This window comes from Microcaecilia unicolor, chromosome 4 (assembly GCF_901765095.1).
Source record: "Microcaecilia unicolor chromosome 4, aMicUni1.1, whole genome shotgun sequence".
Lineage (NCBI taxonomy): Eukaryota > Metazoa > Chordata > Amphibia > Gymnophiona > Siphonopidae > Microcaecilia > Microcaecilia unicolor.
Genome location: NC_044034.1, coordinates 46,363,403 through 46,382,311, shown reverse-complemented (window position 1 = coordinate 46,382,311; position 18,909 = coordinate 46,363,403). Strand labels below are relative to the sequence as shown.

Here is an 18,909-nt window from a genome sequence, read left to right as displayed (position 1 = left end):
TCCTTGCCCGGGGGCGCCGAAGCATGTTCCCTAGAACTCTTAGCCTTCTTTAGGGCCAAATCCACAACTCCAGAGTCGTGAGGCAACTGAGTGCGCATCAGCTCTGGGTCCCCATGGATCCGGTACTGGGACTCGATCTTCTTGGGAATGTGGGGATTACTTAATGGCTTGGTCCAGTTCGCAAGCAATGTCTTTTTCAGGACATGGTGCAAGGGAACAGTGGACGCTTCCTTAGGTGGAGAAGGATAGTCCAGGAGCTCAAACATTTCAGCCCTGGGCTCGTCCTCCACAACCACCGGGAAGGGGATGGCCGTAGACATCTCCCGGACAAAGGAAGCAAAAGACAGACTCTCGGGAGGAGAAAGCTGTCTTTCAGGAGAGGGAGTGGGATCAGAAGGAAGACCCTCAGACTCCTCGTCAGAGAAATATCGAGGATCTTCCTCTTCCTCCCACGAGGCCTCACCCTCGGTGTCAGACACAAGTTCACGAACCTGTGTCTGCAACCTCGCCCTGCTCGACTCAGTGGAGCCACGTCCACGATGGGGGCGTCGAGAGGTAGACTCCCTCGCCCGCATCGGCGAAGCTCCCTCCGCCGACGTAGTCGGGGAGCCTTCCTGGGAGGTGGCCGCGGTCGGTACCGCACGCGGTACCGACGTCGGGGACCTCAACCTGGGCGATGGGCCAGCCGGCGCCACGCTCGACGGTACCGTAGGCGCAAGCACCGCCGGTACCGGAGGGGTAGGGCGCAACAGCTCTCCCAGAATCTCTGGGAGAACGGCCCGGAGGCTCTCGTTTAGAGCGGCTGTAGAGAAAGGCTGTGAGGTCGATGCAGGCGTCGACGTCAGGACCTGTTCCGGGCGTGGAGGCTGTACCGGGCTGTCCAGAGCGGAGCGCATCGACACCTCCTGAACAGAGGGTGAGCGGTCCTCTCGGTGCCGATGCCTGCTGGGTGCCGAATCCCTCGGCGACCCAGAGCTCTCGGTGCCGACATGGGGAGGAGACCGGTGTCGATGCTTCTTCGATTTCTTCCGAAGCATGTCACCGGAGCTCCCCGGCACCGACGAGGAGGACGTCGAATCCATCCGTCGCTTCCTCGGGGCCGAGACTGAAGAAGGTCGATCTCGGGGGGGCTGTACCGCAGGAGCCCTCAGGGTAGGAGGAGACCCACCCGAGGGCTCACCGCCACCAGCAGGGGAATGGACAGCCCTCACCTGCACTCCACCCGATGCACCACCGTCCGACGACATCAGCAGACGAGGTCCTGGTACCACCGACGTCGATGCAGCTATCCGATGTCTCGGCGCCGATGCAGAGGCCCGATGCCTCGATGCACTCGATGCAGGGGCGGCCGAGGAAGATGGTCTGGACGCTGACGACGTCGATGCACTCGAAGATCCCGGTGCCGATGCCGACGAAGAGCCCGAGAACAACACGTTCCACTGGGCTAGTCTCGCTACCTGAGTCCGCCTTTGAAGAAGGGAACACAGACTACAGTTCTGAGGGCGGTGCTCGGCCCCCAGACACTGAAGACACGACGAGTGTCGATCAGTGAGCGAGATAACCCGGGCGCACTGGGTGCACTTCTTGAAGCCGCTGGAAGGCTTCGATGTCATGGGCGGAAAAATCACGCCGGCGAAATCAAAAGCCGAAATGGCGAAAATTGAAGCACCAAAAATTTAGAGGGAGAAAAAATCTCGACCGAGGCCGAAAAGAGGCCTACCCCGACGACGAAAGAAAACTTACCGGGGCAAAAAGCTGGAAGTACGGGGAGGATTGACACGAAACCCGGTCGAAGGGTTTCCGGAGCACTTCCCGACTAATAAAGCTTTCCCGAAGGAAAAAAACACGCTCAAACAGAATTTGGACGCGCGAGGTCGACTTTCCGGGGCTCGACACGGCGAAAACACGACCGTACCGAGTGCGGACAAAAGAAGACTGGCCGGCTCGAGCCGGTTTCGGGCGGGAAGACGGCCGCGCATGCGCGGTGCGCGCGGGCGCGCGAGGGCTAGCAAAGGACTTTGCTAGTGAAGATTCCGATTGGAGGGGCTGCCGTGGACGTCACCCATCAGTGAGAACAAGCAGCCTGCTTGTCCTCGGAGAATCATTTCTATAGCACTACTAGATGTACGCAGTGCTGTACACATTATAAGCAGGTACTCTCTCTGTCCCTAGAGGGCGCACAATCTAAGTTTTTGTACATGGGGCAATAGAGGGTTAAGGGGCCCTTTTACTAAGTTGTGGTAGGCTGTATGCACGTGCAATGCGCACCCAAATGAGACTACTGCCAGACCAGCGCACCCTCCTGGTGGTAATTTCAGATTTGGCGCATGCCCATAATGCCTGGATGAATTATTTATTTCCTCCTACGCGCGCCAGTTCCGGCGCTAATCGGCACTTGACGCGTGCTGATCAGTCACCGCGTGTGTAGCGTGTGAGCCTTTACCGCTAGATCAATGGGTGGCGTTAAGGGCTCAGGCCAGTTTTGGGCACACGTTGGTTTCATTTTTACCACAGGCCCTTTTCCCTTCCCATTAAAAAAAAATGCCCTTTTCTGTAGATGTGGCAAAAATTGGCCGGGCGCGTGCCCAATACATGTGCCTACACTACCGCAAGCCATTTTTTACTGCTGCTTAGTGAAAGGGCCCCTAATTGACTTGCCCAAATTCACAAGGACCTGCAGTGGGAACTGAACCCAGGATGTGAGGATCAAAGCCTGTGCACTAACCATTAGGCCACTCCTGCACTCAAACATAGCACACCATTACATGCAGTGCTAGTAGCACGGATGGCTGCCCTATCTGCCACTGTAGGTTAACTTGATGCCAGCCCAAGCAGATATAAATAAATAATGGTGCGCTCTCCTCATATATCCGTCCCTCTCCACATCTGATCTCCTCTCTCGGCCCCAACATCCAATTCCTCAACCCTCTACCTGCTGTCACCCCGCAATCCCCCAACACCCTTGATCACAACCTTGAACCCCCTGACACCCCTGATCACAGGGACTCCTGCACCGACATGCGAAGCTATTGCCCTGCCCTCTGTGGATAATAAGCTGCATTAAAGTCATCTTGGACGCTTGGTTTCTCTGCCAGGCAGGGCCGCCAAGGGAGGAGGGGCAGGGGGGACAAAATTCCCCAGGCCCGGACCTCCAAGGGGGGCCCGGCGCCGCAGTCCCCGATCTCACCTGCCTGCCCTCAGCTCCGTTGACCATCCGCCACCGGGCCGGGCCTCCTGCTGTCAAATCACAGTGCCTCACCTCCATGTGAAAGCGCAGCAATGGCAGATTGCCTCCCTTCGGGCCTTCCCTCCCTGTGTCCTGCCCTCGTCTGATGTAACTTCTGTGAGGGTGGGACACAGGGAGGGAAGGCCCGAAGAGAGGAGATCTGCCGCTGCTGCGCTTTCACACGGAGGTGAGGCGCTGTGATTTGAATGCAGGGGGCCCAGCCCAGTGGCGGACGGAGGGGAGCCGGTGGCAGACGGAGAGTAGCTGTCGACAGGGCCTGGGAACTGCGGCGCGGTGGCCTCGGGGAGGGGGTCCCGGGGGCAGCCTTGCCCCAGGTTGCAGCCTATTTGGCGAAATGTGGCCACTCGGGATTTGTTTGAATAAAGACTCTTTTGGACTTCACAGTGTCTGCTTTGGTGTTGCTCTGTTCTATTGCTTCAAGACACTTAAGTGCCTCTTTTTCGGTTTGCATAACAGGCAGATATACATCTAGGAAGTTTTCAGTACATCCTCTTTCAAAAATTGTTTTGTGTATTTTTGAATATCACAAAATGTTTATTTATTTCTTCCATTATGGATATGTTTTTTAAAAGGTTTTCTGATAAACGTTTATTTTGCCATGTGGACATCATATCGAAAATGCCCCTACTATTAACACACAAGGAAGGGAATGCAAATTACACCACATTTTTTAAAATTGTATATTTAAATCTTTTTATTGGAAAGCAACGAGCGGGGAGGAGAATCCTCGCGCAAAACGAAAACAATAAAAACAAAAGAGTGAGGAAAAATATGGAGGAAATCCAAGAACCTTTATTGGTAATCAACTAACGACCCGACACAGCCGTGTTTCGGCATCAAAGCCTGCATCAGGGGTCAAACAAATCTTCTATGGTTGTCACTCGATTAAAAACCAAAAGAAAAGATGGTTATCGGACTTCCTTAAAATGAAGAAGTTGAGAAATCAGCTATAAAGCGCCTCGACGGCAATACACAGAAATGACATCTTTTGGTTTTTAAGAGACTGTTTACCCTGAGGCAGATACCGAAACATAGCTGTGTTGACAATTGATCCTCCATAGCTCTACAGATTACAAAGTTATAATTATTTCAAGATACGTTTACTATCAAAAATAATTATTGAGAAACAAGAAACGAAGAAAGAAAAGGACCGATGACAATGCTGAATTGGCTATGGTCTCTTTTGTAAGGGAAACTGATGTGAAGCCAGACACTAAGGGGTCTTTTTACAAAGGTGCGCTGAAAAATGGCTCGGATTTTGGGGGTTTGGGCGCGTGCCGATCCATTTTTCAGCATGCCTGTAAAAAAGGCCTTCTAAACATTTTTGCCGAAAATAGATGTGTGGGAAAATCAAAATTGCAGCGCGTCCATTTTGGGCCTGCGACCTTACCGCCAACCATTGACCTAGCGGTAAAGTCTGGCGTGGTAACCGGGCGGTAATGACCTACGCGCAACAAATGCTTCTTTTACTTTTAATTTTTACAACACCTTTTACAGTTTTATTCCAGTTTAGTCTAGGGCACCGTATTAATACTGGTGTATGAGAGAGTTTCCATAATTTTTCATGTGTTAAATAGAACTTGTGGAGCAGTAAAGTTTAAAAGGACTTTTGGTTAATTAGGGGTCCTTTTACAAAGCCACGGTAAAAAGTGGCCTGCGACAGTGTAGGCACGTCATTTAGGAGCGTGCTGGGAAAAAGGCTATTTTTTAATGGGCCAGGAAATGGGCCTGCACTAATATTAAAACTAGCGCATGCCTATTTACGGTCTGAGCCCTTATCACTACCCACTGGCCTAGCAGTAAGGGCTCATGTGCTACCCACGCGGTAACCACGCAGCGCACACCAACGTGATGGTTATCTTTATCAAAGACTTTGGGGAGGTTTAGTATATATTTTCCACTGCTGGTTACCACGGCATTATTTTTTACCGCGGGATTTGGCGCATGCCGAACTTGGAATTACCGCTGGGCGCACATGCTACCCCAGAGGCAGTACCGATAGGATGCACGCTACCTGCGCATTAGCCCTCCCGTGCCTTTGTGAAAAGGGCCCCTTAATAACATAAGAAATTAACTTTAATCCCATAAATTAAAGGTCTGCCTACACAACCATGTCCGAAGTCTTTAATAAAGCAAGATCAGCTTTATTAGAGACATCAGACGCAGTTAGCTGTTCCAGCTACTCTATTAATGACTCTGGCTTTGGAAATAGAAAGCTTTTCAGTTCTAAGGGGTCCTTTTACTAAGCCACACTAAAAAGTGGCCTGCAGTAGTTTTAGTACGTGGGTTTCCCGCGTGCTCCGGTCACGTTTTAGCGCAGTTCTAAAATGGACTTAATTCTATTTCCTCCATCAGTGGCCACAGGATAATGTCCAAATTAGCGCATGGCCCTTACTGCCTGAGCATTTACCGCCTCCTATTTAGTAGGCGGTAAGGACTCATGCGCTACTCGTGTGGTAATCGTGCAGCACATGGCAATGTGCCCACACACTGCTCGATTACTGCTGGGAACGCCTACTCCCCACACCCGTGCTAGAAAATAAACATTCTTTCCTAGCGTGGGAAATGGCACGCAGCAAATGCAGAATTTTCACAGACTGGGCACGCCCAGCGGTAATGCTGTTCTGCTGCTTGCTACCCATACGGAAGCCCTAACACGCTTTCATAAAAGGGCCCCTCCCCTGATTCTGGATTTTGGTTCATATTGATACCTTTAAAATATTGATAGTGGGATGGATGTTTTGTTGATTTTTGAATTAACACTACCCCAGAAAAAAATTCTAGTGGTGCCTGAGGTGGTCTTTCAAAAGCTTTTTTTTTTTTTTTTGTTACATTTGTACCCCGCACTTTCCCACTCATGGCAGGCTCAATGCGGCTTACAAGGTGCAATGGAGGGTTAAGTGACTTGCCCAGAGTCACACCAATGTGGCCGCGCAGGCTTCTGCTTCTGTGAGTCTGACGTCCTGCACGTGCAGGACGTCAGACTCACAGAAACAGAAGCCTGCGCAGCCTTCTACATGGAATGTTGCTAGTGGAATAGCAACATTCCATGTAGAATCTCCAATAGTAGCAACAGAATCTCAACATTCCATGTAGAATCTCAAACAGTAGCAACATTCCATGTAGAATCTCCAATAGTATCTATTTTATTTTTGTTACATTTGTACCCCGCGCTTTCCCACTCATGGCAGGCTCAATGCGGCTTACAAGGTGCAATGGAGGGTTAAGTGACTTGCCCAGAGTCACAAGGAGCTGCCTGTGCCGGGAATGTATAGGAGCATACATTTTTTCACTGAAATAGATTGCAAACCTTCTGAGGCCAGGGAAATATCTACTGTAAATGGCTACAATTCACCTTGCGCTACCAAGTGAGCTAAAATCCAAATACATTTGCCTCCTGAGCTTGGCTTCTATGATGAGGTAACAGTTTTTTTGTCGGGTGTATTCCTGTATAAACTGCCCACGAGAGGCCTGTTATGCCGTATCTATTGACAGAGAAATTTTCAAAACAACCATGCAGTTGCAAATTACATGAACACTTTTCATGTGCCTATTTTCTCAAAATACACTGTTAAAAAATAAATAAATAAATAAAAAATAAAGATTGTTCTTGACTTAAAGGTGATTGAAAGGAAGCCCTCATACTACAGTACATGTTTATAACGAATGTGCAATAAGATCCAGGTAGTATTGGCAGTGGGAAGCATTAAATTTGTAAATGTAGTTGCCATGGAGTTTGTTAAAAGTTAGGTTTTCGTGATTAGAAAAATATAAGATTTAGCCACAAAAAGCACAGATTAGGCCCTCTGATCATCAGCCTGGTAATAGCAGCCCACGGAGCTAAAAATACAGAGGAAAACAATGATCTCAGCAAAGCAGTTGCTAATGACTTAGCAAGCAAAGCAGCCAGAATACAAATGTCAATGTTTCACTTTTGTCAGAGCTCATGTTATCTGCAATAAAGGTGATCAAGGTTTGCTCGGTGGCAGTGCTCTATGCTACTATGCAGAGAGACCAGAGATGCCAAGGGTGAACCATCCCAAAGAATGAGAATTACCACCTGAAAGAGTTAGGTTTATTCAGAGGATGTGTCCGGAATATAAATCCAGAGTGGACAGTGGTTAGAGCACCAGTCTTGACATCCAGAGGTGCCAAATTCAAAGCCCACTGCTGCTTCTTGTGATCGTGGGCAAGTCATTTAACCCAGGGCTGGTCTTAGTAATTGCAGGGCCCTGTGCAGACCAGTTCAGTGGGCCCCCCTGCCCACACCCACCACTATAAGCCATAATTTATCAGAGTTTAAAAGGATGTTTACAGCTCTAGGAACCCCACCTCACCCCAGACCATGATATGCATCCACCACGTTTCAGTAGAGAGCGGCAGATAGTGGCAACAGTTTTCATATCCTGTCAGCTGCAGAGCCCAGAGCCTCCTCACTGCTGCATCCTGCCCTTGTGGAAGCAGGAAGTGACATCAAAAGGGGGCGGGACAGAGCAGCAAGGAGGCTCTGGGCTCGGCAGCCAGTGTTGCCAGGTGGGCGGTTTTCCGCGCCCCGCCGCGGGAAATTTTTGCCCGCGGCGGGTTGCGGTTTTTTGGGCGGTTTTTTAGGCTTCCGGGCGGCTTTTTGATTTTTTTCGGCCGCGGGGGGCGGGGTTAGTGACGTTTTTGGGCGGGGTTAGTGACGTTTTGGGCGGGGCCAATGACGTGGGAGGCGGGGCCGATGACGTGGGAGGCGGGGCCGATGACGGGGAGGCGGGGCTGATGACGGGGAGGCGGGCCCGATGACGTGGGAGGCGGGGCTGATGACGGGGAGGCGGGCCCGATGATGTGGGAGGCGGGGCCGGTGACGGCGGGGGCGGGGCCGGTGACGCGGGGGTGGGGGTGTCAGGGGCGGGGTTTGTGTTTGGGCGGGTTTTGGGCTGGTTTCTGGCCCGGATTGGGCTGGAAAAAAAATTTCTACCTGGCAACCCTGTCGGCAGCTGACAGGATATGAAAATCGCTCCTGATGCTCTCTACTGAAAATGTGGATGCATTAAGGTACGAAGCAGGGATGTGTTCCGAGACAGGAGAACAGATGTACCAGAGATGCGGGGCCCCTAGAAGTGCGAGGCCCTGTGTGACTGGCCCTGTTGCCCCTGCCTAAGACTGGCCCTGACTTAACCCTCCATTGCCTCAGGTACAAACTTAGATTGTCAGCCCTCCAGGGACATACCCAGTGTACCTGAATGTAACTCACCTTGAGCTACTACTGAAGGTGTGAGCAAAATCTAAATAAATAAATCTAGAAAGATTTAAGTGTCATATTGCTTTGCAAATTAAAAAAAAAAAACAGCTTTGCTGCCTCTGAAAGGATACACAGGCAGAGAGGAGGCAATGCACAACAGTTGTCAAATAAATTTGCCCAGATAACTAAGCAATTACCTGCCTAAATTTTCTGGACTAAAAAGTGTTCCACTCAGTGGTTAAAAGTAGGGTTACCATTTGTCCGGATTTCCCGGGACATGTCCTCTTTTTGAGGGCACCGTCGGGAGTCCGGGTGGATTTCTCAATTTGCCGGATATGTCCGGGTTTCTCCGAGTCCTGACTTCTCTCGTCCGTCGTCCCCTTGCCCTATGGTATGCACGCACGCGATGTGCAGCGTCCATGCGTGTGCCAGCCAGCCAGCCAGCCCCAGTCAGCTGATGTTGATTGATGATCCTCCGTCCGTCCTTCCTCCTGCACGCAGGCGCAGTGCAGCGCTTTTCGGTGCTACTGCCTGCCGCCTGTAGCCGCCGCCATATAACCTAACCTAACCCACGACGACGACGTCACTCGACTCACGAGTCCGATGGGGACGGGGTTAATATTTTTCTCAGTGCCGGCTGTTGTTGGAGCTGGTAGGCTTGTAGCTGCTGCCAAATAATTGGCAGATTGGAAACCCGAAGCGGAGATGTACTGAAGTTGAACAGAAGACCTGCAGGCTGCAGCCAGCTCAGCTGTTTAACTCCTCCGTCCTGGGACTGGGGTGAGGAGCGTTTGTATTAGCCTGCCTGCGTAGCCTGCTTGCTGATCAGCTGATGAGGTAAGAAGAATAACTACATCTACATGAGTGACCTTTAAAATTCGGAGAGGAGGGAGGGAGGAGGGGAGGGGAGGGAGGAGGGGGGACCCTGGAAGGGAGGGGGAGAGGGACCCTGGAACTCGAAGGGAGGGGGGAGGTCGGAGGACCCTGGAAGGGAGGGAGAGGGGAAATGCATCACCTGTAAAAAAAAATTTCAGCACCCCCAATGCTGCTTATTATCCTGGAAATAAGAAGTGGATTTTCCCAAGTCTATGCTAAGAATGGCTTATGGACTTTTCTTTTAGGAAATTATTGAAACCTTTTTAAAACTCTGCAAGCTAACTGTTTTACCACACACTCTCTGGCAACAAATTCCAGATTTTAATTACACATTGAGTGAAGAAATATTTTCTCCAGTTTGTTTTAAATTTAGTACTCAGTAGTTTTGTTGTATATGATCCCCTAGGCCTTGTATTTTTGGAAACAGTAAACAAGCAATTCATGTCTACTCATTCCACTCCACTCTATTTCATAGACCTCTATCATACCTCCCCCTCAGCTGTCTCTTTTCCAAGGTGAAGAGCCCTAGCCTCTTTATCCTTTCTTCATAGGGAAGTCATCCTGTTTGCCATTTTCGTCACTCTTCTCTTTACCTTTTCTACTTCCGTTATATAGTTTTTGAGGTATGGTGACCAGAATTGCACTCAGTATTCAAGGTGCAGTCGCACCATAGAGTGATACAAAAGCCATCATAATATTCTCATTTTTGTTTTCCATTCCTAAATTAGCTTAATAGACAATGGGGGGGGGGGGGGGGGGGGGGGGAAGAAACTGGAAGACGTGGCTCTCCCTGGTAGGGTTACCGTGAGGCTCATTTTCAAAGCAGATAGACTTACAAAGTTATGTATGTTACTATGGAATTTTGTAAGTCTATGTGCTTTGAAAATGAGCACCCATACCTCTTGTTGAGAACACGGCCAGGCATCCGGGTGGGTTTTGCCAGCCTGCCCGTTTGCCAGATTTGCGGATGAACGGGCATGCTGGAGGGCAGACAGCTGGGCGGTCCTCAGGGTGTCCTATCCTCCCCTCCTCTACCTTACTGTGGTGCCCTGGTGGTCTAGTGACCTCTTCAGGGCAGAGAAGAGACCCCTCTTTCCTGCCCGGCACACCTACAGACTGTCTTGCTCCCTGTGCTGCTTCAAAATTGCTGCTAACAGTTCAAGCGGCAGCCTCGCGAGACATCCATTGAAGTCTTGCATAGGGGGGCAGGGCGGGGGCGGGCTGTGACAGGGGGCAGGGTATGTGTCCTCTTTTTTCTTAGGGCAAATATGGTAACCCTAGTTAAAAGTATGTGCATAGATTTCAGATAACAAGGGATATGGCATGGGGAGGCAAAGCAGGGCCGCCGAGAGGGGAGGGGCAAGATTCCCTAGGGCCTGACCTCCAAGGGGGGCCCGGCGCCGGGGTCTGTCTCTCTACTGCTCCTGCCGGAACCTGGGTGAGAGAGAAAACTCCGGCGCCGGGCCCCCCTTAGAGGTTGAGGAGGAGCAGACACAGGGCTTCGGGGCCTCTGGTTTGGCTGGTGGGTGTCCCAAAGCCCCACCAGCAGAAGCCTTTCTCCAGCGCTGTTCTCCGCCACATTGCCTGCCCTGCAGCTGCTTTTCCACTCATGTCGTGCATGTTCGTTTTGATGAAATTGAGCATGCGGAGTTGTGGTGGGGGCAGGGAGGTAGGGAAAAATGTGCCCTCCCACTTTGGGCTCTGCCCCCCCCCCAATTTTTGTGGTCTGGCTACAGGGTGGTCCGGGGGGGGGGGGAGGCGGCAGCTGCAGTCCTGGGGGGGCCGGCAGCTGCGGCAGCCCTGCCCTGGGCTTGGCTCAGTCTCTCGGTGACCCTGAGGCAATTATGCAAGTCTACTCAGATTTTTTTTCTCACTGGTTGGCCACTTGGCTTTTCTTCTCTGAGACTTGCCTGGCATGAAAGTAGTGATCAAAATAAGTGCACTGACACTGTGGATCCAATGAGTGAGAAAAGGGGCTCAAAGAGTGTGAGAGTGAGTCTTCAAATGAGCGATAGACAATCATAACAAGTGAGACTTGGTGGGGCATAATCGAGTTTTCATGAGGGCGTCCTCGCAGGACGGCCCCGTAAAGCGGTAGGGAAACCCGTATTATCGAAATAAGATGGGCGTCCATCTTTCGTTTCGATAATACGGTCAGGGACGCCCAAATCTCAACATTTAGGTCGACCTTAGAGATGGTCAACCTAAATGTTGAGATGGTCGTCCCCGGTTTTCAGCCATAATGGAAACCGAGGATGCCCATCTCAAAAATGACCAAATCCAAGCCTTTGGTTGTGGGAGGAGCCAGAATTCATAGTGCACTGGTCCCCCTCACATGCCAGGACACCAACCGGGCACCCTAGGGGGCACTGCAGTGTACTTCAGAAATTGCTCCCAGGTGCATAGCTTCCTTACCTTGGGTGCTGAGCCCCCCCAATCCCCCCCCCAAAACCCACTACCCACAACTGTACACCACTACCATAACCCTAAGGGGTGAAGGGGGGCACCTACATGTGGGTACCGTGGGGTTCGGATGGGTTTTGGAGGGCTCACATTTACCACAAGTGTAACAGGTGGGGGGATGGGCCTGGGTCCGCCTGGCTGAAGTGCACTGCACCCACTAAAACTGCTCCAGGGACCTGCATACTGCTGTCATGGAGCTGGGTATGACATTTGAGGCTGGCAAAAGATATTTTTAAAGTTTTTTTTTTAGGGTGGGAGGGGGTTTGTGACCACTGGGTGAGTAAGGGGAGGTCATCCCCGATTCCCTCCGGTGGTCATCTGGTCAGTTTGACACCCAACAAACAGGACTTAATAAGGATCTGGGTTTTCTAACCCATTATAAACCATAAAGCTGTATTTCTCTGTTTATTTCTGTTTATTACCCTCCTCTCACCTACCAACACCCATCCTGTTAGAATATCAATGAAATGCTTTGATGTCCCCACGCATATCCCCACTCTCCCACTGTCAGACTGTCAAAGTAATGCTTTGATGTTTCTCTTATATATACTATCTGCTAACACATTTGCTTATTTCCGATCTGACGAAGAAGGGCAACCTTCGAAAGCTAATCAAGAAATGTATTAAGTTATGTCCAATAAAAAAGGTATCATCGTATTTTCTTTTCCATGTTTTATTTTGTTTGATTTCTATTGATAACCTGAAAATGTCATAGAAATTTGGAGATAAATGCTTCAGCCAATCGAAAGTACACTATGCAAAAAATGCAATGGCGGTACTGGTCCCCGCATCAAGTTTTCCTCCATGTGCAAAACGTACATACGTGCAAAACGTAACCCTGCACGTGGAGGAATGTTCCTCAGTGCGCCCAGCTATGTCACTGCACAGGGAGCCCAATTTCTCCATGCAGGAGTCAGAGCTCCTGATCTTCCTGTGCTTCAGGCACAGGAGACAAGTCATGAATCACCACCACCACCTGCCCCCACACAAGGTCTCCATGAGGGCAGGGAGATCTATAAAGAGCAGCTTGGAAAGGTGAGTGTGAAGCATTGCCCCCTACCCCCCCTCCCAGGATCATAGCACCACTCATGTGCAAACACCATACATAGGCAGGGTCAAATGCACTGAGGTCCCTTTCTCGTCGCAATACATGTTATTGTTTTTTTCATAAGAAAGAAAAAAAAAACATTGCTGAGAATGTACAATGCTAAATGAGTGGATGCATATATCTGGACCCCCCCCCCCCCCCCCCCCCCCCGCCTGCATCCTGGCCCACACCTGCATACTGATGTGAACATTGGCAGCAGTTCACTAAAGTACATTGAGCCACCCAAAGGCACACCTGTTTTATCCCATTGCCCATCCCCACCTCCCAGCAACAGTGCGAGTGCTCCACAGAAAAGCCACCGTGCTACCCTCTGTCCCCATGGCCACCTCAGCTCACACAGCACCTCTGCCTGTGTAATACATACCCACCCTCTCAGCCCTCCCCCTTCCCCCAATCTGCCTGATGCCATTGCACAACATATTGTCCAAAATAATAATGAATGTGATGCCAAGAAGATCCATCACCTGAACCCTGTCTCCACCAACTTGTATTCTGCAGATGCTTCAGAATACACTTGGACCTTGAGTCACTCCGGCGCTGGTACAGGCGTGTCCGGCATGAAGACCCTGCCCTAATCTGGCACATGCGGGAGCGCCTCAGGGCCTGATGTAAGTACCACAGACATAGCACCCCTATAACAGCTCTGTCCCCGATCAAGGCTCGAGTACGCATCTACTGTCCTTACAGTGTGCCCACAACATCGGTATCTACTAGAATGTGTTGCAGCCAACTCCCAACCTATGAGATGATATGGAAAGGAAGGGGGGGGGGGGAAGCCTTTTTGTCAGCATCCTCCAGCGACCAATGTAAAAGTGCCCAGCGTGTCACACACACCTACCTAGCACATTGCAGCTGCTATGGCAGGGGAAATAAAACAGTAATCCCAAAGACTCACAGTGGGAATCAAGCCCTAACCCCTACACCAAACACACATCTGACAAAGGAGCGTTCAAGGACAGTACAGTGATCACAAAGGGCTGTCACAGCATCAGTTGCCCCCCCAAACGGATGGTCTCATGCTTCCTAACCCACACTCATTGGATATACAATTGTCTGCTTCAAAGGTCGGTATGCTGCCCTTTGAGACATCCCTCAAGGCCCAAGCTGGGGGCCCTTGAAATCTCCAGATTATAATGGGCCCCCAACCCCCGCTATAGAAACTCCCACCTATGTGTACACCTCTCTTCCCCCGGTCACCCACAACAGTGTATGGGGTGATGTGCAGCCACCGCCATCAGTGAAGGCCCTAAAACAGTTAGCATCAGTACCCCACAGATAGATGCCCCCAAACCTAGGTTTCCCACCTTGACGTTTGAAAACTGCCTTTCTCCTAGGTGGCCAGAAGGATTGACAACTCTGCCAGGGTCCCCTGGCATTTCCCACTCTGCTGTAGGACACATAGGCATGGGGATGCACACACACCCACATCCCTAACAAAAACAGTAACAATGGCTCCATTCATGCAACAGCCAGTGCTTGCTCAGCCAGGGCCCTCAAACAGACCCAGAATATAGTAACATAGTAGATGACGGCAGAGAAAGACCTGTATGGTCCATCCAGTCTGCCCAGCAAGATAAACTCATATGTGCTACTTTATAGGTATACCTGACCTTGATTTGTATCTGCCATTTTCAGGGCACAGACCATAGAAGTCTGCCCAGCACTAGCCCCGCCTCTCAACCACTAGCCCTGCTTCCCAACCACTGGTGCTGCCACCCAATCTCTGCTAAGCTTCTAAGGATCCATTTCTTCTGAACAGGATTCCTTTATGTTTATCCCATGCATTTTTGAATTCCGTTACCGTTTTCATCTCTACCATCTCTCGTGGGAGGGCATTCCACATATCCACCACTCTCTCCGTGACAAAATACTTCCTGACATTTTTCTTGAGTCTGCCCCCTTATCCTGCGTGCTCATAGCCAAACCACCCTCTCACGAGGACAAACCCCTCTGATATCATTGCCTCCGCAGTTCCCTGCTATGTCATCTCCTTGTAATACACTTCAGACACGTCTCCAAGGTAATAACAACTGCCCCTAATTGTCCCTGAGAGTCAACTGCACCACTATGCAAGTCATGTAGGATATGCTGATCTCAACGCAAACCTTTTACACACACTGGGAACCCTCCATCTGCAGAACAGCCTACCCAGGAACAGTCCACCCCAGAACAGCCCGCCCCTGAGACAGCATGGGAGGAGGCTGAAATGCACCCTGGGGATTGGGAGGTAACACTTCCCCCACAACCTGTGGAGGTCAAGGTGGGGGAGGATCCCTGGAGGGACCCAGACACCCAAGTCCAGGCACTTGCAGCAGGAGCTGGTGGCCCAACATCACCTGCTGGCTCAGACTGTGGCCGAACTGAGGACGCTCTGTCAGGAGTGGCAGCAGCCTCAATAACCAGCATGTATATAGTTCTTAGTGTTTATTTGTTAGAAATACAATACTTACAGTTTTTGGCATAGAAAGGTCTGTCTCCACTCTGTAAAAAAAAGTGTGTTGATTTCCTGATATGCAAGGCTGACAGGTACTATGGTGCCAACACTACCAGGCAAGCCTTGGGAAAGGGAGAATGCAGAAATGCTGGGGGGGGGGGGGGGGGGGGTGAGGAATACACAGGACTGCAGTCTCCCTTTCCAATCCCTTCTTCCAGATTATGGCTGTAGGAAATCTGGGAGGGGGGCCATTCCCGAGCTGCCTCATGAGGCCAGTTATTGCCCTGCCAGGGCCTGGGGTCAGGCCAGTCCCTTACTTGGAGAGAAGATAGTCTACATAAATGTCTGAGAGACATGTGCAGGGAATGTGGCCTGTGCATGCACATGTCTGACAGATTCCTGGGCCAGCTGCTCAACAACTGAGGGGCCAGCCTGCCCCCAAGACCTGGCAGAGCAATATCTGGCTTCTGGACTCAGCTCGGGAAGGGCCCCACTTCCAGATGCCCTACAGCCATAAGTTCAGCCAGTGTCCCTCTGGGGATTAGGGGACGGTTTGGAAAGAGAAATGAACAAAGAAGATTATCCCCTAATGTAGCTACACTTACTAGACATGAGAATACAAAGCAGGTCACAGTATGTGGAAGACTGCCCACCTACATCACCATTGCACTTTGTAGCCATCTGTCCCCTGCAGGTTCACACTCTGCCCAGTGTCCTATACCGATGCTGCCAACAGATATCTGGTCTGAGGGAAAGCACGGGTTGAAGCTGCTGCATGGTCTGTGATATTAACATTGGTGCAAACCTAACATGCTGTTTTCCTAGTCTAGCTCCATGCTGGAGGCTGGAACCAAGTTCCAATCACAGATGTCCCTTGCCAAACTTCCTAGGTAGACATTTGCACTGCTGGCCCCAGGTAGGGAGCCATATCTACTGATATCGGCCACAGTTCCCTTACTGTAAGCATTTCCATGTCTGTTCCTGACAGCTTGCAGCAGACAACCAGCCCTATAACCTCCCTTCATCCTACAGTCCCACACCCTTTTGGTAGACTGCATACAGTGACTCAAATTTAAGGTGTGTTGTCTCATACTAGACATCCAGCTGGTACCAACCAGCAGGTGTACATAGGCAGTGGCTAGACTATAATTTACTCTCTGTTCTGCATGCTTCCTTGCCCACAACTGACAAGGTTGAGGGTTTTGGAAGATGAGCAAACTGCTACTTCATATCTATATATTGACATATTTACAGCAACAGTGGTTATTGGAGAGGAGGAAAGTGAAAAAATTAGATACAACTATGGGGAATATATCTATGAGGAAGGAAAGAAACAGTTATACACATTTCTGCTCTCTCACAATAGTAACCAGTCAGGTAGTAAGCAGCAGGTGTTCTTAGCCACCATAGCAGAGACTAGAGTTTGCTCTGTGTTCAGCAGGCCAGAGGGCAGGGGATTAGGGTAGGCATCAACAAGGAGCCACCTGCTGGGGAGGAAGAGCACGAACAGTTACTGGATGGACCCCCCCCCCCCCCCCCCCCCCCCCCGTGGATTTTGCAGATGGAAGAACAGGGATAATGTTAAAAGAAGCTGGAATTCTGATACTTGTTGGGGGTGGGGTGAATGAACATTTTAGGCAATTACGAATGGGTGGTCACATGGGAAAAGCTGAATGGGGTTTACCACACAAATGAAGATGTGGAGGACTGGCAGAAAACAATAGGAGCCAGCTGCAGAGAGACATGAATTGCAAGGCTAGAGAGAAGCTACCAGATGTGGACCCCATGAATCTCAGGCCTGTGGAGAACATGGTGCACACACCCATTACCAGGGCATCCTCCCCCCCCCCCCCCCCCCCCCACCAGTATCCCCACAGTCCCACAGCATCAGTTTCCAAACAATATATATAGGTAAATAGCATGAAAGCAGTTTGTATCACAGTCCACTGCTGTTCCTTGGGCTCCTGCTGACCAGTGCCTGTGCTATCCAGCAGCCAGGTTCTGCAAAAAACAAGGAGTCCTTCTTAGCAGAGATATAAGGCAGATCATGTCTCAGGTCATCTCCCTAGCAGAAAGGGAAGGATAGGATCGGAGGTCTCTGCTTACCTGTATTGACTGCTAGCATTGACTGGAAGGTTCCGCTGACCAGAAAGATGAGGGAGGCAGTGACCTTCAGGTAGACTAGCACAGGATTATTCCCGCATGTCCTGGGCTGGAGGAGAGGTTGTAGCTGGTCACAGAGGTGCTGTATGGCAGCCCTGTCAAAGCAGAACTTAGTAGGGCATTCCTAATCAGTGAGGTTCAGGAAGCGGATGTGGGGCCTGAAGCTCTCGGTTAGGGATATCTCCTCCAGGGCCCCCCCTGCAAACTCTCATCCACCTCCAGCAAGGCGTGAGCCACCAAATCATTCAGCGCATCTATGATTGCCATGCAGGGGTTCCACCACCACAGGTGCAACCCACTAACCCCAAGAACACCACTGTGCAGACCACCTATTGAACCCTGTGAGACCCAGCAGCAGCATACAGTCATGAGACACACACCAACTGCTCAAAACATTCATTCTCCCACCACCAACAAACCATCAAGACACACACAGCTACAGCACTAAGCAATCACTCTCCCAGCACCAGCAAACAGTCCTGACACACAAAGCAGTAGCACAAAGCACTCACTTTCCCAGGAACAGTACACAGCCCCACACAAACAGCAGCAGCACAGAGCACAGCAACAAACTGGGAGTGGACAATGAGACAGTGGCGTTCCTAGGGGCGCTGACACCCAGGGCAGATCGCCAATACACCCCGGCCCCCCGGGTACAGCGCCCCCCCCCCCCCCCCGTGCAGCGCGACCCCCACCCCGGCAAAAGGACACCCCCCCACCCCGGTGAAAGAACCCCCTCACCCCCGAGTGCACGCCGCTGGGGGGGGGTGCCACGCGCCGGTCAGTGTTCGTTTCCATGCTCCCTCTGCCCCGGAACAGAGGGAGCATGGAAACGAACGACGCTGACCGGAGCACGTAGGGATGTAGAATGGGAGGAGTGGGGGTTTAGGGACAGTGAGGGTTTGGTGGGGGGAGGGGGCAAGATACAGAGGAAGCGATGGGTGTGGCTGGGGGGGGGGCTACCAGGTGTGGGCAAGGAGTTGAGCAGAAGAGACACAAAGGAGGCAAGTCAGGAAATGTAAGGGTCAAAAGGTTTAGACTGGGGCAAATACACAAAGGTAACAAAGCACTTAGCAACTCTACACTATTTCTCACAAATGATCAGTTCCATCATTCCACTCTCCAACTCAGCACAATCACAAATGGGTCTAAAGACAGGTTTAGCCTTACCCTAGACCCCTGATGGCGAACCTATGACACGCGTGTCAGTACTGACACGCGTAGCCATTTTCAGTGACACGCGGCCGCATGTGGCCGCATACAGAGAAGCAGCGGAGTTCCTTGCTGACACCCGGGGCGGATCGCCGATGCGCCCCCCCTCCCCCCCCCCCCGGCGAAATCACCCGGTGCATGTTTACCCGCTGGGGGTGTGCCGTGTGCGCTCCTATTGGCTC

The 18,909-nt window shown here is 51.1% G+C and overlaps 1 long non-coding RNA gene across 1 annotated transcript in view; it reads right to left on the bottom strand.

Annotated features, from left to right (window-relative positions):
* Positions 1-17,548, bottom strand: part of LOC115467860 — an 83,908-nt gene extending 66,360 nt beyond the window's left edge. Inside the window, exon 1 of the long non-coding RNA XR_003941774.1 lies at positions 17,459-17,548. This is a non-coding gene — a long non-coding RNA (uncharacterized LOC115467860). The remainder of the gene's footprint in view (positions 1-17,458) is intronic.
* Positions 17,549-18,909: the final 1,361 nt, after the last annotated feature.